General features: G+C 41.7%; 1 protein-coding gene across 3 annotated transcripts in view; it reads right to left on the bottom strand.

The window, feature by feature from the left end:
- The window catches only part of Cdk14 (cyclin dependent kinase 14), a 575,534-nt gene that overhangs the window by 16,347 nt on the left and 533,055 nt on the right, over positions 1-26,132 (bottom strand). The window contains exon 16 of one of the 3 annotated variants that reach the window (XM_050139706.1): positions 2,539-2,562. The exons of 1 other annotated variant lie outside the window; for it this stretch is intronic. The gene's annotated coding sequence lies outside the window, so the exon portion shown is untranslated. Of the gene's footprint in view, positions 1-2,538; positions 2,563-22,817; positions 25,077-26,132 lie in introns of those variants that run through there. One more of the 3 variants, XM_050139705.1, reaches the window with a different exon arrangement.

Raw genomic sequence — 26,132 nt, 5'->3', positions numbered from 1 at the left:
TCTTGTTGTCAGTTTTTAATCAAGGTTTTGTTATCGCCATCTCTGTAGAGAACAAGAAGCATCGAGAGGCTGAGGAACTGGTCACACCCTGATTAACAGGACAATGGAGTACAAGCCAGCCTGATTAGAGCCTAAAAGAGCTTAACCAGTAGGCTGAAAAATTTCTCTCCAGATAATTAGATTAAAGAGCTGCTCAAAAAATTAAAGATATGACTGTCTTTCTGAAGAGAAATCTTGAATAAAATCATTACAAAACAGATTTAGTGGCTTTGGGCCCACAAAAACTAAACAAAAATACCTCACCTCTACAACAGACACCTGTACCTTGGCAGAGCGGTTTCCTGACAGGACTGGGCAAGCTGAGACTCCCAGAACTGAAACCTTCCCCAAGAAGAATGAGATGAGTCACCAGGCCTGAGGCTCGCTGGCCTGGGACTGCTGGGAACTCAGGCTTTTGTCCTTGACTCTTAGCTGGATATCATTCCTTAGTCCAGAGATGGCTTGCATCCAGAATTGGGCTCTTATTGAGACATATTTTAAGGCAAAGTTACTGCACCTTTCAGGACAATTAGAAAACAGATAGCTAATGTTCAGAATGGCAAAGCCCCGTTCTTAAACTCAAATTTCACACAGCAAACCAAGTGATCTAGCAAGTTCACTTTCTACCAAAAACAAAGTTACAAATAAATACATTTATTGATAAATTAAAAGTCTGTGTTCTGAGGGAGCCTGCTTTTTACTAAACTACCTCCATTTGCAGGTAGAAGAGTATAATAACCTTTGTAGTGCCAGCCGTGGAAGGGCTAGGACTGGCAGAGAAAGGCATTCTTGGGAGCTCTGCAGCTTTAGAACCAATTTGGATGCCAAAATTTCAACCCACTGGCCATTGTTCTCATTTTTCTAGTGTATGGGCTTGGTTTAGGGAGGAAATGGCATTTTTCTTATCCCCCTACTCCAACACACTTGCTACATGTGGCTGCCATAGCTGCTCTGGCCACCACACATTGGAACCATCAGGGACCAGAGAACATTCTGGCTGCCCTTTCATTGCTTCTGGGGTCAGTCACAACTTGTCCTGTGTTGTAAGAAGCTGCTTGTTTGTTCCTGGCTTCTCAACCCCAAAATAATCAAACAGAATCTGTATTAATTAAATCACTGCTTGGCCTATTAGCTTTAGATTCTTATTGGCTAACTCTTACATCTTAATTTAACCCATTTCTATTAATCTGTGTATCACCACAAGGCTGTGGCTTACCTGGTAAAATTCCGGTGTTTGTCCCCAGCAGGGCTACATGGCTTCTTCCTGACTTTGCCTTCTTTCTCCTAGCATTCAGTTTAATTTTCCCCTGCCTAAGTTCTGCCTTGATATAAGCCAAAACAGTTTCTTTATTCATTAACCAATAAAAGCAACACATAGACAGAAGGACCTCCCACACCATTTCCCCTTTTCTGTTTAAATAAAAAAGGAAGGTTTTAACATAAACATAGTTAAATCACATATAACAAAAGAGAGATCAAGCAAGAATTAGTTACAAAATTTATATCTACTTTATCTTCTATCATAACTATATATTCTTCAACATTGTTAAAGACTTTAGAAGGATATAATATTACCTAAGTAAACAAGAAGTGCATTATAAGCAACTTCCAAAACTCTAGAATTGACAAAGACATATTGCTGCCTGGACAGTCACCCCAAGTTCTTCTATACTATTGGGGCATCCATCTTCAGCTTACAGGTTCATAGTATCTAGTAGACTTTTCCACAAATTTCAAAGACAGTTCCACATATATTGGCAGTTTGTTAGTCACTTTTTTCTGTGTCCTTCAGAATGTCTGGCAGACTCTTTCATGAAGTAAGAATCCCAAAGAATCATCTCATCTTTAAGGAAGTTCAGCAGTCATTTCTCTGTGGGTCCTAGATGTCCAGTTTATACAGCAAAACATCAAGCAGTTTAGGCAAGAACAGTTTCTTGCCTAAATGGCTAGCAAACTCCATTAGGAGCCTCTTTGGTGCCCATCTTCTTCTTGAAGTAAATTGGTGCTCCCAGGAGCAGATGTGTCTCATTGTTATAAAAAGTCCTGAGTTATTAAAACATTTTAATTGCCAGATTCTGAAGGTCTCTGAAATATTTGAAGAATACCTATCTAAATGAAATATATCTAGAAAACCTAACTAAAATGACTATAGCTTGACTATTATAGATGACTATCTATTAACCTATATTTCTTAATTATACATTACATTCTAAAATGGGCTTTACAAACACAATACTTTAATCAAGAACAGGAATATACATACAACAAAATTGACCCAAAATTTGTATAAATAAACCAAGACTCATATCAATGCAAATGATTCATCTCTATAGCATATCTCCCTTTAAATGTAAACAAACACTTATAAACAATCATTTAGGGAATTTGGGCATAGTTCTCTCCAAACTGCTTCCTGCTTTTTGTTGGGTGAAGAATTTTTGTGGGTGTTCAAGGCAACCTTTCAGAGGGATCTTGGTCCATCAAACCACATTAGTCTGGAAGTATTCCACAGGCTCTCATCCTCTGTGGAAACAAAAGAAGAATCCCTTTTTCAAAGCAACTTATCCATAGACCCAAATTTTGAAGTCAAGATACCTTTAGAGTATATATGTTGGTTTAGTTTAACAGTCTGTACAATGAAATGTCTCTCTGTACTTAGCTCCTTCACAGTCAAAACATTCAGAGAAAACACAACAATATACATAATCCAGACTCTTTCTGTATATTCTATCTTTATATGGATTCTTTTTCTTTACTCCAATTATTTTTTTTACAAGTTTACTCTGCCTCTTGAAAGACTTTATTTTTGAAAACCATTTACTTCTTTTTATAACTCTCTAGTTTTGTTTTCCTCTCTCTCTCTCTCTCTCTCTCTCTCTCTCTCTCTCTCTCTCTCTCTCTCCCTCCCTCAAGCCTATGCACATTTATCCCTCTCTCAGAGCAAGAGAGATTTCTTCTCCATCTGATTTCAAATGCTCAGTTCATGTGTAATCCTTTTCCAACCAGGAATGCTTCTTAAAATGCTAAATGTTTCTTTAAAACCTAAGTGGAGGCATTGCTAGGACAAATGCAGCCCTGCCTGCTTGCCCTGCCCAGTCCAACATGGCAGAAGTTCGTTCACTGCCTGAGACTGCTGGATGGGAGCCACACCACCTCAACTCTGATAACTAGTTGGCCCATGCTGCAACCAAGTAACTTGCAGCACACTGCCCACAAACCCCATTAAATGCTTGGCCTCCTGAAAGAGCCAGAGTTCATGCTGGCAGCATGGCCCAGAAAGCCACTGTTTCAAAACTTTGCAGCTTTTTTTCTGCCACTGCTGAATCAGAAAAACGTCTCTTAAAGGAGCTACGGTGCTAAGTTGTACTTAATTCTGTTTTTTGTTTGTTTGTTTGCCTAGAATTTCTTCACAAACTCTCTCAGGTTGTAAGTGGATTTTAGTCAACCATGTTGGGCACCAATTTGTTATGAGGCCACTTGTTTGTTCCCATCTGCACAGCATTGAAATAATCACACAGAATCTGTATTAATAAAACCATTGCTTGGGCCATTAGCTCTAGTTTCTTATTCACTAACTCTTACATCTTAATTTAACCCATTTTTATTAATCTGTGTATTGCCACGAGGCTGTGGCTTACTGGGTAAAATTCCAGCATCTATCCCCAGCAGGGCTATATGGCTTCTCCATGACTTCACCTTCCTTCTCCCAGCATTCAGTTTAGTTTTCCCTGCCTAGCTAAGTTCTGCCTTACTATAGGCCAAAGCTGTTTCTTTAGTCATTAACCAATAAAGCAACACATAGACAAAAGGACCTCTCATACCAGTCCTGGTTAGTTTTTTGTCAACTTGACACAGCTATAGTTATCCAGGAAGAAGAACCTCAACTGAGAAAATGCCTCTATCCATTTTTCTGCAAGCAAAAGTGAAAACATTTTCTTGATTAGTGATTGAAGTTTGAGGGACCAGTTCACCAGCTTCCTTCTACCCCCTCCAAGGTGGTCCTGGGTTATATAAGAAAGCAGGTTGAGCGAGTCACAGGGAACAAGTTAGTAAGCAGCATTCCTCCATGTTCTCTACATCAATTCCTGCCTCCAGATTCCAGTCTTGAGTTCTTGCCCTGACTTTTCTTGGTGATGGAGTGTGACCTGAAATTTGTAAGATGAAATCAAGCCTTTCCTCCACAAGTTGTTTTTTTGGCCATGGCATCTTATCACAACAGCAGAATCAAAACTAAGACACAACCCTTTGATATTCACTGCTTCACAGAGCTACCATCTCTTACCTCTGTCCTACTTAAATTCAGAGACCTTTCCTAATTCCTGGAGGTAAGCTCCCTCAGCCAGTCTTGTTATGCAGAGGTCTACAGGATTCACACCCCTCGCTTTCTGCCTTTGGGATGCTTCCCATTGGACAGTGAATTAAATGTCTAATTGGTCAATCGAGTTAATGAAAAATTTCAGTTCAAAGTGATACTCAATCATCCAATCCAAATTCACACCATCTCCTTAATTATTCTTACGTATAAAATGGCGTTTCATTTTTCCCAGGGACTTTCCAAAGAGCTATTTATATTCTATATTTCCATAATGTTCACTCATTCACTCATTCATTCATCCATTCGTTCACATTCAACAATCATTTATTGCTTCAAATACAATGCCAGACAAGGCAAGTTACTTTCCTGTCTTTGTAGAGCTATCATTGTATCAAATGACACAGGAAAACGAACAATCAAAATATCTATACTATTTCTCCACACACACATAAATCCATTCCTATAGACACACACACACACATGCACATATATATTGTATTAAATTTTTGACTAGGAATTATAGATGACTCTGGATACTTTCATCAAAGAAAGATATGCATGGGAATGGCATGGCAATGTCTAACAGGATCTAAGGAAGAGACAGAAAAGTGTAAGGACCGAATTGGCTGAATCTCTTGGAAGTAGTTTACAAATCTTCCTTTTCATATGCTTCATTCACGTGACTTCATTATCAACAACCCCAAATCTTGCCCTTTATAAGGGGACTTCTTCTGTCTCACTTGAGTGGAATGTCTGCTCTTGGGCTAATTAATACAAGCTAAGGATAATAGTTTCAGAGGACAGCCGTGATTGTCTGGGTCTGCCTCTGGACTGAGGAGTCAAGCAGACTATGTAAAAGTATTTGTACAAGAAAAGGAGGAATCGTCTCAAGAGCATCTGACCTAGTTTTGGGAAGAGGGTGCTATCAAAGTTTCACTATGCATGAGAAAGGCCATCTTGCAATCCAAAGCAGGAAGAGAAATTAACACAGTCAAGAGGAAACGTGGGCTAAGGAGAAAGAGTAGGATGCCATGGAATGGTGTCTGTGAAGTCCTCGAAATCCTCCGTGCAAGCAGGGGACTCAGCAGAAGGCTGTTACTCAATGGCTTAACACCAGAAGGTGACGGTCTCACCTCAAACCCCAATTCCCTATCGTCAGCTCTCCCTGGAAGCCTGTGAGAATCTGGTGGCGGCCATACAGGGACTCAGGGCTGGGCAGCAAGAGCTGGGCTCTCGTTACTGTTAGTGGAAAGGTTAGTTGACCGCTTTGATTGATAGTCTGTTTCTACCTTCCAGAAACACTCACCTTCTTCCAGAAATCTATTGGCTTTTTTATTGGTGTGGATCAGGGAGGAAAATGTTGGTTACATTTTCTTTCACCTTTTTTCCTCCAGATTTCATCTGATGCAACCCTATATAAATTTGAACTGAATTTTAAATGGTTGTCAGGCAGCTTTTTAATTCCTGAAATTAGTTATTTTTTTTTCTATCCTAGGCCAGAAATTGAGCCGTTTTGTTCTTTTGGAGAAAGGTAATTACTACGAGTCATATGGGGTGAGATTCTGACCCATTAATTATTAAAATTGTAAAGGGATAGTGGCAAATAGATACAGAGTGACAGCTTTAGGGATTTGAACTGAGAAAACCAGCAAGTCAAAGAGGAAGTAAATACGATCAGACAGTTCTTGCCATTCCTCCAAAGCTGAGGTAGTTTATTTTCAATCCTCTTCTGTTGTGAGAGAATGAGGGAGAAGTGATGCTGTCCCTGGATCCATTCCTAAGTCTTCTCAAGGACGGTAGAGCCCATGCTTGTGTCCTAGAAGACAGCTCCCATACTGTTAAGAAACTCCAAGGGACTACTGACCCAGAAAGGGGGCATGCTTAGTCCTACAGTGGGGTGCCAGCTTCTGAATCCCAGTGCCAGCCAAACTCTTCCAGCTGAGCGGAGTTCATGAACTCAGACACACCGTGTGATGCAGAACTGCCCGCATGGGCCCACAGAATGGCCAGACACACTAAGGTTTTTCTTAATGGAAGCTGTTTAACTTGGAGTGTCATGTTCTGAAACAGTAAAGGCGTCAGCAAGATCCAAGGTCGGTTTCTTTTCCATTTCTTTAGAAAGATACAATTTCTGTTATTTTCTTTATTTTGTGCCTTAAAAAAAACTTATTTAATACTTAAAGCATTCGCTGCTGATAATTATTACCAGAAATTGTATAGAAAAAGAAGCCTTCCTCTTAATCCCCAGGTCACTCAGTTCTAAATCCAGGATGATCACTCTTGGAAGTTGCTTTTGTTATTTTGAGCTAGAATCTCACTGTATAACCCCAAGATGGCCTTGAAATCTCAGTCTTCTTCCTCTGCTTCCTAAGTGTTGGGATTATAGGAATGTGTCATCATGCCTGAGCAGGTATTTGAATATAAGCACAAACATTGGCATCATCTTTTTTCATTTGGCTACATACCTCCAGTATTCACTACGAAATTTTGATGATCGCTTCATATTTAATTTACATAAAACTGCCTTACTTTTTAAAATGATGACATCATATTCTGTTGCACAACCTTAATTTTTTTATTTTTATTTTTTAATTATATATATATATATATATTGAGAAAAGGAAAAAAAAGTTTCCGCCTCCTCCCAGCCTCCCATTTCCCTCCCCCTCCTCCCACCCTTCTCCCCCTCCCCTCACTCCTCTCCCCCTCCCTCTCCAATCCAAAGAGCAGTCAGGGTTCCCTGCCCTGTGGAAAGTCCAAGGTCTTCCCCCCTCCATCCATGTCTAGGAAGGTGAACATCCAAACTGGCTAGGCTCCCACCAAGCCAGAACATGAAGTAGGCTCAAAACCCCGTGCCATTGTCCTTGGCTTCACAACCTTAATTTATCTAGTGATTCTCCTATTCAATGCTGTTTGCTTCTAATCACAAATAAAGCTGTAGCAGGGCATAGTAACATATACACTCCAAAAGCAAAGTTAGGACCATTATGTGTTTGAGGTTAGCTTGGGTTTCATAATTGAGACTATGTTTCAACCAAACAAAACAACGAATAAGCAAAGTTGTAACAAATGTATTTGTACATCATTTTGTATATAGGCAAGTACATGAGCATAATATTACCAATAGAATTGTCTGGCCAAAGGGTATGTCCATTTTTAGTTTGACAGCAGAAAGCAAATCTTTCAGCTAAAATGTATCTAAATCTAAGTAAACTCCTTCCAGCAAAAGGACAGAGTGCTTACTTACATCAGTGCACCATGCTTAAAATATTCCAAAAGAGTCCATCTGTGGTTTGCTGTAATTTTGCAGTTGATTCTTAAGATTTTTGACAATGATAAGTTTCCTCCTTTCTGTTGTTATTTTATTTTTCATTTCTTTCCCTCTTCTTGTATGGGCTAACATTTTCAGAAGAATGCTCACCAGTACTGATGACATGGAACATAACTGTTTCATCCTTGATCTAATGAGAAGGATTTTATTGTTTTCTTACTAGAAGGCTGGTACAAAAAAAGACTGAAATTTGAAATGTGATACATTAATTTTTGTCATGTGAAGAGGCAATGTCCATCTATTCCCACCACTGAGAGCTGTTAGTTGGAAAGGATCCACATTCAGCATCTACAGAAGAGCCAGGCCATTTTTAAATCTCTTTCAGTCTGTGAATATACACAGTGGGTTAATATAATTGTCAAAAAATCGTTAAGTATGTATTCTATCTTTGCTTATAAAGTTTAGCCTTCTAGTTTTGTTTATGTTTTATTTGCTTTTTTAAAAACTTAGGCATTATGTTACATTTTACTTAGGCATTCTAAAAAGAAATTGACCTGTTGTTTCAAAAAACTTCCTAAGAAATTATTCCACCAGACACAAAAGTGTAACAGTGTGACTGGATAAACCCCCAGGTGAGAAACTCCAGTGAATAGAGAAAACGCTAAGGATGAGGGTGACCACCTCTCTGCTGAAAGAGAGCCTGGGAGAGAAACCCCAGGCATCCTAAGTGGCTGGGAGGAGAGTAAAGAAGCTCACATCAGACGATTGAATTCTAGTCAAGTGGAGACAGGAAAGAAGGTCGGTGCTTGTAATAACAACTCATATTGGAGAAATGCCAGATTGCATGTGGAAGTGGGCAGATTATGTATAAAAAATATCTTTAAATTATATCTTAATTCACTGCGATTGTCCTGCACCTAGAAGAGAATAAGAACCAATTTTCTTACGGAAAATGTTTCGAGAAGGAAGTGAATGAAAGCGGTTGTTTCTGACCTGTGGGGTCATTGTCTAGCTCATACCTTATTCATCCCTGAGAAGTGTCTTTTCACTCCTTCTTTGGTGGGATGATTTCTCCAGCACAAGGTTTATAACCCAGCAGAAGGGACACACTTCTCCACAGGGGCAATGTCTTTTGTTGAAACCTAGGTCTCCCTGCATTAGGGCAGTGGGTAAGCAAGCAGGCAAGTTCAAGTCCTGTGTGTGGAAGAGGCAGCTTCTGGAAGCCCCTTCCTTATGGCGCTGTGAGTCTGCTTTCTGTTTTCTCACGGGAAAAGGAAGCTGAACACGAAAATCATTGGATGTTCTCAAAAGTTCTGGGTGTCTACAGACTTGCGAAGGCTTCGTTCTGACTTTTATTTGTTTAAGTGTTTGAGCTTAGCAATGATATCACCAGAAGTTATTAAGCTTAAATACGAGATGAGACAATTTACAGATTTTATTAACACAAGACACAGACATGCTCTGTTTCTGCATCTCATTATGTGGGTGACGTTGGGAAAGCTTCCTGAGCGATGCCGAGCCTCACTTTTCTCATCTGTGAAATGGCTGTTATGAAAACAGCGTCTCCAGTGACCTCATAGGGCAGTTGTGTAAGGACCAAATGAGATAATGAACGTACGTTATATAGTGAAACTGCCCTCCCGACTCAAAGAACATTGCATAAGTCACTTGTGAGAAATAACTCTGCTAACTATGACTGCTTATCCCACTTCTAGGGAAAACTGGTAGAAGAAAAAAAAAACGAGAATAAGGAAATAATTTCCTTTTTAGGGGTATTTTGTTGGAGTCCAAGTGGAGTGGGAAAGTCTGAGAAGTTACTGAGCTTTTGTTGGTCTGAAAACCGCCTGACTAGCCATCACCTAGACTTTAAGAATCATCGCCATGGACAAGACTGTTAGCCGATTAGATAGTTTCTCTCCAGAATGGCAACAGGCCACTCACAGGTATTGGGAAAGCCCTTAACTAACACAAGGAAGCAAGAGAGAGTACATTTTCAACAAGTAAGTATTAAAAACCCAATGACTACAAAATATTTCTTAAAGGAATGAGCTCAGGAGCCAGATTACATGGATTTGATTCTCAGTATATGCCACTTTGGTGGGACCGGAGGCACGCTTCGAAACATCTCTGCGCTTAGCTTCTTTACTACGTACGGAGGAGGAATATAAAGGTATCTCCTCCCTAGGATCTTTATGGGGATTTAATTAGTATTTACAAAACACTTGAAACTGTGCGCATGCAAATTCTGTGTGAGGATGTATTCCTGAGGTATTTGTCGGGTGCCGGCTGGCGTGCTGGGCTCTGGAGTGAAGCCTCCATGTTTGCTTAGTGAAGAAGGGATACAACAAGGATTCTATTCCCAATACAAGGTTTAACGGGCCTTTGAATTTATAGACCTAAATGTAAAACTTTTAGAGGCATTTTTAGTATTTATTGTAAAAACTATGCCTAAGTAGTTCACAAATGCTTTCTTTAGACAACATCGAGCCAGTTTGGGAATCTGGGATGTCAGATCTGACCTCAGTTTAGAACCCATTTAACTCTTCACGCCTCAGCTGCTTTCTGAAGAAATGCAATAAAAAAATGCTGGCTTGACAAGGAAGTCATAAGATGGAAATGAGATAACGTTGGTAAATTCTGAGCGTTTGCCAGGAGAGGCGGCACCTAAAGCAAATTGTAATTATTAACAACATCTCGCATCCCACGGGAGGCCGCTTTACACATTATTATCTTATTAAATGACTAAAGCCAATCTTAGAAATTACAATGTTGGGGGTTGGATCATTAGGACCATGGTGCCAGACAGCCTCTTGCAAGAAAGTGGTTGGGAAGGCGCCACAGAACTGCTGGGTTTGAACTCACGCGGATCAGTACCAATGCACTTTGCTTGGGTCCAGCCTGAGGGGCGGGTCTAAGCGCTTCCCCAAACATGGCTCCCTTGGGCTTCCGGCTGTGATGAGATCCGCGGGAACAGAGCCGAAGATTGGGATGCTGTGTTCCCTACCTGGAGTTCATTAGTCACATACACCGCTCCACATGCAGTGGAACTCCGTGGCTTTAATATTCTGACTAGTCTACATTTTCCTGGGGATGCAGAGCAGCTGACAAATGCTTGTGGAAATTAATAAGCTGAGTTATGTATTTTCCTAAGAAATTCTACTACTTCTTGGGGACAGAATCTCAAAAGAAAATGCTACCAGCAAAACAATACAGGTAAGCCAGGTGGTTTTAGGTAATGCACAGATAAAGATTTTCTGCACATACATAAATGAGCATATGTGTATATAAAAACTGAATGTAGTACACAAAACTACACATTTATAGATTAAAATTACTTAGGGTCAAGTTTGTATTTGAAGAAGATGTTTGCTGGTGACGAATGGTTTTGGCTTAAGAAACCAGGCAATTTACAATAAAAATTATAACTAAATTTAAGGACACAGCATCTTGGAATAATGAGAGCATCCGTTTTGTGTTTTCAAATTTCTGAGTGTGGGATTTAGACCCTAGAGCAGAAATTAGAGGAAAATTATTTCTTCCATCTGGAGCAATTGGCACTGCTTGGGAAAGACTTTTACATGCTTTCAGTTGTTTTCAGGTCAGACGTAGTTGTCGCTGTGTAGTGGATGGAGAAACAGATTTACTGTCATTGGGATATTGTGCAATAGCAAGCTGGCAAGGAAGTTCAGTCTGCATATGCTGTAATTGTTTAGGGAAAGGATCGCATGCTGAGTGCTTTCTACAAAGTGGAGACCTGTTTGCTGAAACCAGTGGAGACCTACTTAACTCTTTGTGTACACACACACACACACACACACACACACACACACACACACACACACGTCTTTTCATGGGCCTGTCTTTCCAGGCAGTAGAAGACAGGGAATGGAGGTGCTCCAGGGAAGTCCAGCCTTGGCCTGAATCTTGGGGGGGGGGGAAATGAAGCCCCCTTAACTACAGCACCCACTAAACTATACCACAGAATTACTGTTTGCTGAGAGCAGGGCCCCAGTCTTTTCTACACGTATCAGTTGGTCATTAGCTATGTCTACCCCTATTAGCTTCCAGGGTGAGATTCTTTGCTCTAATCGCCCAGGGCAGGTTTCCCAGAAGCAGGGACTTGTAATAAGTCTTTGGCAGGCTACATTCCAAACAGCTGGAGGAGGGTACACTAACCCAGTGAGTGGGATTTGGGAGGGGCCACCACTGCAACATCAGCTCAATCCTGAGCAAAGTTACAATGACATTCAACTGCTATCTCTGTACCCCAACACGTGTACACACACGCATGCACATGCACACACATACACACACACACACACGACAGTAGAGCGTTGAGAAAATACATAAGGTTCCCTTCTCAAATAACTGAAAATTGAAAGCTAATATTTTTAGAACAAATACGCAAATAAGATATGAATACAGATAGACATATAAACATGCAAAATACAATATGTGTTTAAACATAGATCTGATTATCAACATTTGGAGAAAATATTTTATCCCAGAGAATGGAAACACTTTCTGTTCAAAGGGTTCAGAAAGTAAATTCTCCTTCCACAGAGCTTATCCCCTTGGGCTTTGCCATAGCAGGAAGAAGACTTTTCAAGAAATCTCAGGTTGTCCTGGTATATTCCCACTTTGTTCTGAGACATTCTAAGAAGTGCACTTCATCAAGGCTAGACGTATAGGTTTTGATAAAAAGTGAACAGAAAAAGGAAAGGGGGCAGGAGCTATGGTGGCATGAAGTGAGGGTCTGGGTTTAACCTTTAGAAGAACTGAGATGGGTAGCCAACTAATTCTCCTTATCAAAGGATGTTAATTGTGGACACAGCCCTCATGGTGGGAGACATCAGTAGGAACCTCTGAGGCTAGTTAGGAAGAAAGGAAGGAAGGAGAAGTCCAAGCAAGTGGAGGTGCTCTTATCATTTTTCCTGGTTTCTTCTCACACCACCTTCCAGGAGATGTCATCCCAAAGCTATTAGCATAGCTGGCATTTTACATGACAGAAAACACAGGCACCTCAGACCGCCTTCTGCATGACAAATGTCCAATTTGAAAAATAATGGGATGGAAATGAAATTGATACTTGCTATGACTGTAACAGAGGCTTGTCCTAGAGAAGAAAATTCAGTTTTCACTCACCAAAGGCCAAATACAAAAGAGAATCCTAAATTAAAGCTTGAAAGATCTGCTGTTCAGCCTATGCCTACAATTGTAGGTGGAACCATCTCCCTCCCTCCCTTCCCCTCTCTCTCTTTCTCTCTCTCTTTCTCTCTATCTATCTCTCACTCATTTTCTCTGTGTCTTCAACTCCCCCCCCAATAGTAAAAATGAATGCGACATGTATTCTAAAAATTCTTAAGGTAAGGAAGTCCATATTAATTGCTTATTTTCAAAGGGAAGGCTCTCTAAATGTTGCATGTCCGTCTATAGCATACGTTTTATCTTTTTAGATAGATAACTAAATGCCAAATTAACAAGAAGTTCCATCCTGCATCACATTAATAACCTAATTTTAGCTGCAAAATAATTCAGTGTGGAACCGTATGCTAAAATATGGTAGTTGATATTGTATGGTTTTGGAGAAACAAGTTGTGTTTCCCAGCATCTCTTTCTGTCTTTGTTGATCTGTTGCCTTTGGGTGTTGAGTCAGAGGCCATAAGACTCATCCTCATCGTAGACTCTGACAACTATAGTAATTCCCCCTGCGGGTGTTGGCCCGTGGACTTTCCTTTCTCTAGCAGGAAATCCCGTCATGAAAAAGGGAATAAGGTTCTCCACAAGTTGGGACCCTGAACCTTCTGTTCATTTCAGTCCAGCTCTGCACTGGGTCCCAAGCTCCTGCTTTTCTCTTCCATGACCCATGCTAAAGGTCAGGATCCAGGGATAGGAGCCAGTGCTCTCGGGCATGAATAGCTGTCTTCCAGCCTAGATATTCCCAATCTGGCACTCTGCAGGAAATCCAGTGGCTGGTACAGGAAAGGCAATGGAAGCAGGAAAAGAGAGGCAGTGGATGGGCCATCAACTCAAGGGTGACAGCCCTCAGCAATGTCTGTGGGTCGAACCAGCAGCATTGCCCTGGGTGGCCACTGCAGAGAGGCCCTCCTCGGTGTTACACTGCATGTGGACCTGCATGTGGACCTTTGTCAAAGTCCTCAGTCTCTATAAATCTGAGAAATGGAGCTACGCTATGGGCAGCATCCTCCTTGGAATCTGCGGTACAGATTCACCCAGAAGATAGCAGGCACCAAGCTGTTCGTGTATTTGCTCATCTCATGCGGAATCCTAGTTCAAGGGCTATGACCTGAAAACTTGAATATAATCTCACACGAATTACTTCAGATTTGAAACCTGTCACATAGAATAGGTTTACTTTTTTTCAAATCATATCAATTTATCATTCCAGTTGATATAAAACACTTCATTCTTTTCTACTTCTAATCAACAAAATGAATCTCATTTGAATTATTTAATCTCATGTGGATTTTTGATGGAAAAATTTTAAAATTGAAACATTTCAGAAAAAAATGGAATGAAAATATTTTTAAGTGGGTCTGGTGGTTGAATATCTCTGCCAGTTTGCTAAAAATTAAAACAGGTGGCCAATACAACCAAGAAAATCTGAATGAAATATATACATAGGTTTTTCCAATTAAAAAACAAGCATACAATTTTTTTTCTATGAGAATATGTAGAAAGAGTAGGAAGCCCTGAGTTACTTCATCCCCACAGTTGTTACTTCCAGAAGTTCATCTTTTCAACATTTCTACTGCTTCAAGGGTCAGGGCAAATGAAGGTCATCATCCAGAAGAAGCTACGACAATTGTAATCTGTGAACTGTTTGCCTTCAAAGAGACACACAGTAGGTCCTCACGCTGTGTCTTGTGTGCACACACAATGCCACCTGCGACCGTGCCAGCAGAGTTTGGCCCAGTCGGAACCTCTTGGGGTGCTGGGCAGAGAGAGCCAGGCTCAGCTGCTTTAAGGGAGCACAGTCACTGTACAGCCCTAACCCAGCCAGTTCTGCTCTCTAGATACGGGGTCTGTGGGAAATAAAGTTTGCCACGTGTTAGGCTTTGCTCTTTCTGTCATTTCCAGGACAGAGGAGATAACACCGCATATCTCCCTGTTGAAATATGAGCGGCGGGGCTGCGTCCCCAACACCCCGGCCGCTTGGCTAGCTCATGCCCGAAATAACAACACACAAACTGTATTCATTTAAGAACTGCTTGGCCCATGAACTCTATCCCTTACAGGTTAATTCTCGCTCCTGGACTAGCCCATTTCTAATTATGTTTGTAAGCACCCCAAGGTGCGCTTACCGGGAAGATTCTATCCTCCGTCCATCCTGGGAGAGTGGAGCATGGTGTCTCTCCAGAAGCAGAGCAGAGTCTGACCTCACTTCCTCTTCCTCCCAGCATCCTATTCTGTTTTCTCCTCCCTTCTATGCTTTAACCTATGAGGGCCAGCCAAGCAGTTTCTTTTATTGCTCAGCCAATGAAATCAACAGATTGATATGACACTCCCACATCACTTCCCCTTTTTCTGTTTAAACAAAAAAAAAGAAGGCTTTAACTTAACATCCAAAGCTCTAGAAATGACAGAGACATCTCGCTGCCTGGACAGTCACCCAAAGTTCCTCTGTACCATTGGGGCATCCATCTTCGGCCTACAGGCCCATAGTTTCCAGCAGACATTTCCACAAAGCAGGAAATTTCAAAGGCAGTCACTATCTGCTTGTCCTGAAGAATGTCTTGCAGACTCTTTCATGAATCAGGAACCCCGAAAGATCATCTCACCTTTAGGCAAGTTCAGCAGTCCTCTCTCTGTGGGTTCTCTGTGTCCAGTTTATGCAATAGTCCAGGCAAGAGCAGTTTCTTGCCCAAATGGCTATCAAACTCCATAAGGATCCTCTTCGATGCCCATCTTCCTCTTGAAGTAGATTGGTGCCGCCAGGAGCAGAGTGTCTCATTGTCATGAAAAGTCCTAAGTTATTAAAACATGTAAAATGCCATATTCTCTAGCCTTTGAAAGATATGAAGAATGCCTATCTAAAATATATCTATGCACATCTAGAAAATCTTAACTAACATAACTACAAGCTTAACTACTATTAATGATTATTCATTAACAACCTATATACATTCAAAATTGACCTTAAATCTCTATCAATAAAGCAAAATCTATACTAATGCAAATTATTCATATCTATATCATATCCCCCTTTAAATGTAAAAGAACATTTATAAACAATATTTGGGAATATGGGCGCAGATTTTTCTCTCCAAACTGCTTCCTGCTGAACAGGGGCGTCGTTAATTAGGTCTTTCATGGTATAACCTGTGTGCTAGTTTCATCTCAGTTGGCAGTTGAGCGAAGCAATTTTCTGAAGGTATTCACAGCAACCGTTCAGGAGGGCGTGGTCCATCATACCATATCGGAATAGAAGAAATGAACAGGGTCTCATCCTCTGTGAAAACAAAAGAAGAAACTCCTTTCCAAAGTATCATGTCCTTAGATCCAAATTTCAAAGTCAAGGCATCAAAATCTCTACGTTGGATTAGTTCAGCAGCATTTATAAACAAATATCTTTTAGCATCTGTTGCTCCTTCCTCAGCATTCAAACAATTCAAAGAGAGCATAATAGTATACAGTATCAAGATTCTCTGTGTATTTTCCATCTTTGTACGCTTTATTTTAACCTCTATTTCATTTATTTTTACTTTTATATTCTCTGTATCTCTTTGACCTGGAATAACTCTGTAGACCAGGCTCTCCTTGAACTCTCAGAGATCTGCCTGTCTCTGCCTCCCAGGCATTGGGATTAAAGGTGTTTGCTACTACACCTTGAACTCACAGAGATCTGTTTGTCTCTGCCTTCTAGGCACTGGGATTAAAGGCGTGTGCTACCACACCTTGAAGTCACAGAGGTCAATCTTCCTCTGCCTCCCAAGCGTTGGGATTAAAGGCGTGTATTACCACATACAACTTCTCTTTTTCTTACTTTTCTTTTTGTAAGAATTTTAACTTTTAGTCTGTATACATTTTTAACACTGTAAATCATTTAAATATTTTCTTTATCTTTGAATCTCTTTACTGTATATCTCTCTTTTTCTGACCACACAAGCCTTTAGATTACTGAGCGATATGAGTAGGATTAAAGCCGTGGCTTTGCCAGCTAGATCCAGTCCATTCCTTAGCTTTCCAGCCTCAAGGCGGAGATACAGGCTGTAGCCACGTTTACTGCCACAGACAACACTCAAGTCCTCTCTCTGTAGCCGGACATCCTGCCTCAAACAGTCAGAGTTTGCCCTGGCAGGATGGCCCAGAAAGCCGGCATTTTAAAACAGTACAACTTTTTTCCTGCTACGGCTGAAAACCGAAAAGCATGCGTTCAGCTTTTCGTCAACACCATTTAAGTGTTTCGTGGCAGGACCTCTTAATGAGCCTCAGGGTTTTGCAGCTGAAGCTGAGTCAGGAAACCTCTCTTAGATGAGAGCACTTGCTTGCCTCTAGCAAGCGGAGCAGACCCAAGAAATTTCTGCTACCAAGAAAACATGCTTCACTCCATTCTTTCCCAAGCTTTCTCAGGCTTTTTGTGGATTCAGTTAGCCACACGTCTGGGCGCCATCTGTTGAAATATGAGCGGCGGGGCTGCGTCCCCAACACCCCGGCCGCTTGGCTAGCTCATGCCCGAAATAACAACACACAAACTGTATTCATTTAAGAACTGCTTGGCCCATGAACTCTAATGTGTGTAAGCACCCTAAGGTGCGCTTACCAGGAAGATTCTAGCCTACGTCCATCCTGGGTCGGAGTTGCCTGGGAGAGCAGAGCGTGGCGTCTCTGCTCCAGAGAGCAGAGCTGTTGAGTCTCTCCGGGAGCAGAGCAGAGTCTGACCTCACTTCCTCTTCCTCCCAGCATCCTATTCTGTTTTCTCCTCCCATCTATGCTTTAACCTATGAGGGCCAGCCAAGCAGTTTCTTTTATTGCTCAGCCAATGAAATCAACAGATTGATATGACACTCCCACACCATCTCCCAACAGTGGCTGCATGGTGATGGTCAGGTGATTCGTATTGTGTGCTTGATGGCCGCACCTTCCCAGGTTCCCTGTCACCTTTAGATGAAGGCAACTGCAGGACTCCTGCGGTCAGGATCTCGGATAAAATTAAATGAAAGTAAAAACAGATGCGCTCGCAGCTCAGTTTTCTTGTTATTGTTTGAAGAGGAGAGAGAGAGTTTCATTTACATAGCCCAGGCTGGCCTCTGACTCAAAACCCTCCTGTCTCAGTCTCCCAAGTGGGGATGACACGCATGCATCCACATGATTCATTGCTGAGTCCCGGGCGCTATCCTAGGGCTCTGGGACGTGAAAGGAACATGAACTACAGTGGAAGGTGTGTGAGGGTGTGTAATCTGTGAACCTGGGCGTCAGACAGGAGGCCCCTGGCTCGTGGGCCTGGGTAACAACAGGTGCACTTGATAACGGAGGTGTCTCTGAGCTGGTGCCATAAGGGAGAGTATTCTAGGAAGTCCCTTTCTGTCCGTATTGATGATGCCCCAAATAAAACCTGAATGACCTCATAACAGAACTACTGACAACAACGGGCTCCTAACGGCTCCTTGCCTTCGGTTCTGTTGTCTCAAATCCAGTCTCATAACAGCTAGGGTGAATGTCCTCCTGTCATCCCCTTTGCGTTGGGAACCAGAGAGAAGCTCCCGAGGGAGGCCTCCAGGAGCGAGCTCTGCCTGCCCCTTTGAAGGCTTCACCATACCTCACGCTTGGCGAAGCACACTTCTCTATGTATCTTCATAGCACAGCGCTTTGAATCTTCCCTAATGTCTGCAGGATACGTTTGTATCTGGAAGCCTCAGTGCATGAGAGACAGAGCATCTAAAATCTGTGGATTCTTGTGGGATGGAAGCAATGACTATACAATACATAGAGCTCCCAGTATACATAGGAAGTTTTCAACACAGTTAACTATTTCACTATTGTGATTTATTTCTAAGACATTATCATGCATAAGTTTTCTTGTTGCTGCCTCGGATTCTACAAGGTGTATTAAACCTCCTTCTCAAGTGATCTTTACCTGGGCATAGCACCTATCATATAGCCCTGGACTCCACTCAAAACAAAGCTTCGCACTGAGACCCTCCTAAAGACAGGGGCCACATTGTGAGCCGTTCCTGTCAGCTACTCTGAGCATCTGATATTGTGTGTAGTACCAACGGAAGGCTGTCTTTGTTTTTGCACAATGAGTAGACAGAGCCTTGAGAAGGCAAGGAGACAAGAAGGAGCAAGCTTGCACCTGGCACGGGAAAGGGATGCTTCTGAGGCCACCACTGGGAATCCAGGTGAGGAGGCAGATTCACAGAGGGTCAGGAGTGTGACCAGTATGTGACCAGGTAGTCAGACTACAGAATTCTGTCAAAGGAGCCTGGGCAATAGGTTGCAGACTCATGCAATGGGCAGTAAACCTATGATTTCTCAGGAAGCATTTGCTTTTGGTACCTCTGGAGGGTCCCTGGATTCATCCTCTCTAGAACTGAGGCAAGAGAAAAGATACAGGATGACTCATCACTACAAAAAGGCAGTCATAAAAGGCCTAGAAGTCAACAGATCATTCTCATCTTCATTAACATCTTTTTCTGATTTGAAACATTGTGGGTAAGAAGTGTTCACTTTTGTAAAACTCCATGCTGGTGACCCATGGTGGAAGGGACATCTTATTGATGTGCTCCGAATCATACAAATTTCTAACCGTCATGAAAGGAAGTATGGAATACCCTACAGACCTCTGAGGGTGCCAGCCTTAGCCCCGACCATAGAAAACACAGCATATTGAGAAACAAAATACAGAATCGATGAGTACCAGTCTCCTTCCTGCTTGTGAACTGTAAGACTTACAGGCATGCTTGTTGGGCAAGCTTTGTTGAGGGCCTTTTCCATGTGATCAATAGAAAAAAGAAAACAAAGTCCGGCAGACAGAAAGGCAGGAAGTTTTGAGTCTGCCTTATGGTGATTGTTACTAGGGAAACCAGTTCTTTAGTATTCATGTGTTCAGCTGCTGGCCTCGTGGAATCTCTGAGGCCAAGGAAGCATCTGAGGTGGCACAAGGGGAAAGAAGGAATGAAAACCCACGTGGACAGCTGAGCAAGGTGTCAGTGATTTTAGCCCTTAACTGTGTCTCCCACTGGCTTTCACAGTGAGATCATGACCAGCATCAAATGATTCAATGTGTGCTCAGGTCTTGCTGTCCCTGCTTTATGCGGTCATATTCGCACATCATCTGTTCAGAGGGAGGAAGAGCTTCTCTGGGGACAAAGGTTCTTGAAATCTAGCTCCCTTTTTAAAATAAGTATTGTTTAACACAAAGAGCCGCGTGGATTTAAGATGGTTGGTTCTTATTCCAAATTGCCTTTCCCCTTAGTATTTAAAGGAGGTGGTAAATGCAAATTCATCCTTAGTGACCTTGAGAGTGACATTTTCCCCACCAGACAATAGATACATCTATCACTTCCTGATCATTATTACCCCTAATAGACGAAGGTAAGCAATGACACAGCAATCAGAATTCAAGGGGACACCTAGTAATTCCACTCAACAGCCTGTGGTTGATGATCAAATAATGAGCAACAAAGGTAGTAGAATGTGAAAGGGCCAAGCCAGGGAATGTAGACCCCGAGTCACAGATCAAAGATTCTCTGGGTGAAAGAAAGGAAGCACAAGGGATCAGGCGAGTAAGAATCCACTTCTCACTGCCATATTATATTTTTGAACGATAACAAAATACCAGAAAGAGAGAGAGAGAGAGAGAGAGAGAGAGAGAGAGAGAGAGAGAGAGAGAGAGAGAGAGAATCCAACAGTACTTGGTTCCATTGCTTCTGAGGCCATGTACAGTAGAGCAGGACATCCCCATGGACCATCTGGCTCACTGTGTGTTAGATGTTAGGAGAGAGGGATGGGAAAAGGGATGATACATTTTTCAAAGGAAGGCATACGTGCAGTAATTTATTTCTTTCAGTTAGACTCCACCTCTTAATATCTTGCTCATAATGAAGTTACCAATAGGCTGTGCTCTTTGATTAAAGAGTAAGTGCCCCCATGATCCAATCACATTCCAATAACATACCAGCTGGGGCCTAAATCTTTAACATATATAACTTAGGGGGGGACACATCATTTTCAAGCCACAACACCTCCACTCCCTCCCACCAAACATTAGAAGAAAGCTCAATGATATTTATAACCAGGATTGTGTCTGACCAGTGATTTTCCTACTAAGAATCTGGTCTAGGGATAGCTAAGAAGTCTTTATCTTCTACAATGTTATCTAAACTAAAATGCTGAGTGAAAATGATAGTGTCCTTGTGTTGGGACCAATTGAATCCTTCCTTCAGCTGCTCTTCCCTGTCTAGAGCCTTCTAATTGAAGTTACTAAAAGCTGTGCCTTGCCTAGAGGATCAGAGGATGGGATTTTCACCAGTTGGCCATTGACTGCAGGGTATTTAAGCCTCCATAGTGCTATTAAAGAAGGGCTTTTGTACCAGCGATTAGAGGTCCGTGTGTTGGTCTGTCTCTGTGTGTGTTTCCTCAACCTCCAGCCCCTTGCCCTAAGCTCGTGAACTGGGTTCTAGTGCACAGAGCACACACGGGGGTGGGGGTGGGGGTGGGGCCATGCACGGCATCCTTGTCCCTTCATCTGTGGTCTGCAAGGCCAAGAAGAAATCAATTGGTATTCTAGGGGTCACCTCCTGGCTAATGTCCAATGAACTAACTACATCATTCTTAACAGCCTGTTCATAGTCATGGCACTCCGCAGCAGGATGAGGGAAGAGATGTGAAAATTAGTAGGAGGCACCCTTCAAGTTCAACAACTTCATGGATGGTTCATAGCACTAAAGTATAAACATGAGGTAATGATATCCTCACTTAACACTTCACGTGTAACATAAGCCAAACGAATCTGATTCCTGCCCAACTCTTCCTCTTCATCAGCTTGGGTCTCTAGCCCATTCCACTTCAAAACCAGCTTCATTCAGTTTACTTGTGCTTCCTCTCGCCATGAAAACTCAGTGAGAAGGCTCCTTCGTAAGAAAGTTTATCCAGATCTCCAGTTCAGGCACACTGCTAGGCCTTCTCACCATGGCCTCCTGCTTCCTCAGTTGCAGGAATTGTAGCTTGGTTGTGCATTTTGGAGTCTGTTTCAAACTCGGCAAATTCGCTAATTAACCCCAAGTGTCATCCTGGCTGAGGCAGAGTAAGCTTATGTTCATGGCTGAGCGTTCAATACCCATCATAGGTCTTAGCACAGAGCTGACGGTCTGTAAAGATTTCTTAAATCAATAAATACATGTCCACAAGGACCTAAGTTAGAAGGTGAAAGAAACAATATCCACACACCAAGAGCTCTCAGATGACGTGACTGCAACAATTGTTTCTCCCTCACACATTTTTTTGTATGCATATGTCTTGCATACAAAATATTTCAGGAATAAATAAAATGAACGAATGATGGAATGAGTCAACGCAAAACCATGTCTCATTCATCTTTGTTTGTTTACATAAGTCTACTTTACATCAACAGTGAAGTTTAAAATACATTTGTTTCTGTGTGTCTACCACAGCTTTGTGAAGTGTGGGTTACAAGAAACAAATGCACATACAAAACAAACACAAAAACCTATGGTACAGGAACAGGGTAGAGATGGCTTAGTGGTTCAAGTACTTGCCAGGAAAGTTTGAGGACTGGAATTCAGATCCTGTGAAACCCACATCCATATTAGATGGGCAGGGTGATCTATTGGTAGCTCCAACCTTGGAAGGTGGAGGTAGATAATCCCCAGAGTAAGCTGGCAAGCCGGACTAGCCTTATTGGCAAGTTCTACACTTGGGTGAGAGATCCTACATCAATGAAAACGTGGAACTATGATTGAAGATTTCAAACTCCTCAACCTTGGGTTTCTGCATGCGCGTGTACATGTATTTATACAGAGTGTGCCACACACATTCAAAACATGCAACACATACGCCATGGGAAAAGGAAGAGGAAAAAACTAAGATGCATCCATCTGTCATTTTTTAGGAAAAACAAGTGCTGAATATAGAAGAGACCAATTGGGGCTGGAATGTGTCAGGAGAAGGCTTCCAGATGTTCTCTTGGCCCCATCGTGAAGCAGGAATTTGGGGTAGGGGTGAACCTTGTGTCTTACAGAGATAATGGATATACTCTGTGTTCTGTGAGACAGAAATGTTTTAATTTAACTGGATTCATCTCTAGATAGCTTCAATCACCTTTCTACACACAGAACATTTCATGCAGGTTGTGCAGCTATTCCTTTCAAACCCTCAGAGGCTTGTGTGATAGCCTTGACTTTGGCTTCCAACTCCAGGACCACAAAATTAAAACAAAACAAAATAACTTCTTTGGATATGTTCAAATTAAGTTGGGGTTCTTCTGCAGTTAGAAGATATTTTTAGTTCATGAGATAGAGGCTTGAAACAAAGATTTGGGAACTCCATATTCTCTTCTAAATATCCATCTCTGTTTCCCAGTACCACACCCTTCCAGTGTCAGGAGTCTATTCTGGCCCTACTTTGTGTAACATGATTGACTCTCTTGAATTTCCTCTGTTCTCTCTCCCATGACAAATAGGGTAGATTTATTCCCAGCAAACATCCTGGTACCAGAGATCACATCATGGAGCCACTTTACATTAGCATCTCTCAAGATAGGGGAAGTGAGGTAAATTCATTAATAATTAGTGAAGATAGGCAGACTTACTTTTTAAAAATCAACACAAATGAGTGTGTCTAATAATATATCTTGTTACTATCATGTATTTAATGAAGATCAATCAACCAAAGGAAAGGTTATCATAGAAGAGAAGAAAATGGAACATTACACGAGTTAAGACAACTCAGACAAATGTATTTTCTTAAGCACACAATCACGGATTCAAAACATTCTTTGAAATTTTCTGATCAAAGACAGATTTTAGCCACCAGCCTTCCTCTTGCTGCGATTAGGTTACACATAAGCCTGTTCCAGTTGTGCCATCGTGAGCAACCCTTTAGAGAGAAGGAGCAGCAGTTGTGATATGTCTATGTGTTACCCTTGGTGGCCAAGCAGAATCCAAATGGTGAAGTCCTGAATTGTGACTGTCGACAGATGTTTCTGTCCCACCTGGTCCCACAGCCATTCAGTCTCAAAGAAACAGAGGCTTATGATAATTATAAGCCATCTGATTTATTAGCTTAGGCTTATTATTAACTAGCTCTTACAACTTAAATTAACCCATAGTTCTTATCTAGTTTAGCCACATGGCTTGATAGCTTTTTTCCTGCCTGGCTACTGGCCAATCAGTGTTTTCTTAAATTAATGAGTGACAAATCTTTACAGGGTACAAGAGCTTTATCCCACAGCACAGATGGGAGTTGGGAGTACAAGTGCTTCTCCCAAATCCAGGTGGCTAGGTTTGAATTCTAATTCCTAGAGCTAAAATTCCAATTACAGTTCTGGCCCGTGCCAGTGGCTAAAAAGTCTAGGCAAAAGGCTTTTTAATAAAATTTTACCCCAAAAGTTGAGTACCAAAATGAAGCATAATTAATGTAAGCTCAGAGACAGATATTGGGTTCAACCTGAAGACCAGAAAAGCAAAGTAGTAAGCCACTGGCTCTTAGTTTTACCTCAGTCCAACAATGACAATACTGCCTTCAGGAAACCTCAGAATGAGACTGAGAGATCTGTCTCCTCCCAATTTATAAACCCCTCTAGCTCTGGGCATGCACCACTACCGCCTGGTTTCTATGGCAAGCTAGTGTGGCTACTGGGATTAAAAATGTGTGCCATTGCTGCCCAGTCTGTAAGGCTGGCCAGTGTGGCTGTTTGACTTTTCTGATCCTCAGGCAAGCTGTATTAATTAAAATACAAATGAAATGCAACTACATGTGACATTCTACAAGTATGAATAAGAATTTCCTGGTGGCTCCACTTCCAAGAATTTTAGCTAACAACAAAATTCTAAATATTTTACTTTTGGAAGTTAAAGAAAACAAAACAAAACAAAACAAGGCAACAAGAGTAACAAAAAACCCAACCACCTTTGTGGAAAATTGCTTCTAATATCCCACTCATCATATAACAACAGCAAATGAAATACCTGTTTCCATTGGTGATATTCTTAACAGTAAGATTTTAGCTGTAATATTGTTGACACTCAGGAAGGAAAGGTGTGAAGAACCTGAGACTCTAAAGTTGATCTGATTCACATGAGGCTTCGTCCCCACCGTCCACTGTCCTGCTTCCTCCTTTCATGCTGGTTCTTCGGCTCTTCTAAAGAAATGGTCTCTGGAATTCATGGTGCCTGAGTGTATATCAAAGTTTTGTGGACTCCACACGAGAGGGACTCGTCACCAGTGGGGAGGAGATGAAGGACTCCCCTGGAACAGGATGACGGGTACTCAGCATCCAAAACAACGGTGCTAACCAAGGAACTCTGAACATATATTCCCCTTCTTAACCCCCTCCAAAGCTGTATGCACTTTAGTCCACTCCTTCTGTTTCAAAATGCAGGCTGTTTGAATAGCTCCAAGATTGTTCATGTTCTTGTACAATTTAGTTTAATAGCTTAAATTATTCCCTGGGTCAAAAATGTAAACAAAAGCTCTACTTTTTTCCCCTCCAAAGTCACTCTCTCTCCCTAATGAGTCAAAAATGGGATTTGTGTTTGTGCAAGTTATGAGAAATAAGTCTTAAGCTTGATCTTAAGTCTTAATCACATGTGGCCCTTATTCATAAACATAAATGAGTAAAGCTTGGAGAAGGGGAGACAGAGAACATGGTCCACGGGGGAGAACAGGTAATGCATTTCTATGAACTCTAAGGCATCATCCAAATATAGAAAAGGAGGTGCCAATCATCTCCCAGGGCTGAATATTTCCTTCTGCTGAACCATCCCTATGCTCATTTGTCAGTCAGCAAATAAATATCTCTGCACACCCAGAGTTTCTTCACACAGTTAGGATTTATTTCTTATCATCCTAGTAATGGCTACAAAGCTTATAGTCCCTAATATCAACAATACCCGATAGATACAGATTCCAATGCCTTGAATGGGGCAGGGTTGGAATCTTGATTGTCTAAAAAGATGTTGTATTTATTCCTGTGAGACATTTAAAGCTAGATGATGTCTTATTTAATTCTATGGAAAGCAGTGTTTTAAAGAATTGGTATTGAAAGCTCCTTGCCTTGTCTAAGGCAAATCCAAGGATTATGAGCAAGTCTCAGAGAGGAGAGAAGGAGTGACCACAGTTTATGGGAAGGATTACTTTCCCTTTTGGACAATGGCTACTTGGCTTTGGGATTCAGGAAGCCAAAGAAGGACAGTGGGTAGTGTTGGAGGGAGGCCTGTTTGTTGGTTTCTGGCTTCTCAGCAGCTCAGACCCAGAATAATCACACAGAAACTGTGTTAACAAAATTACTGCTTGGCCCATTAA

The sequence above is a fragment of the Alexandromys fortis genome, unplaced genomic scaffold (assembly GCF_014885135.2).
Source record: "Alexandromys fortis isolate MF-2015 unplaced genomic scaffold, M_Fortis_MF-2015_v1.1 scaffold_38, whole genome shotgun sequence".
NCBI classification, from domain to species: Eukaryota; Metazoa; Chordata; class Mammalia; order Rodentia; family Cricetidae; genus Alexandromys; species Alexandromys fortis.
Note: the sequence above shows the minus strand (reverse complement) of the source record. Positions and strands in the feature narration are given on the sequence as shown.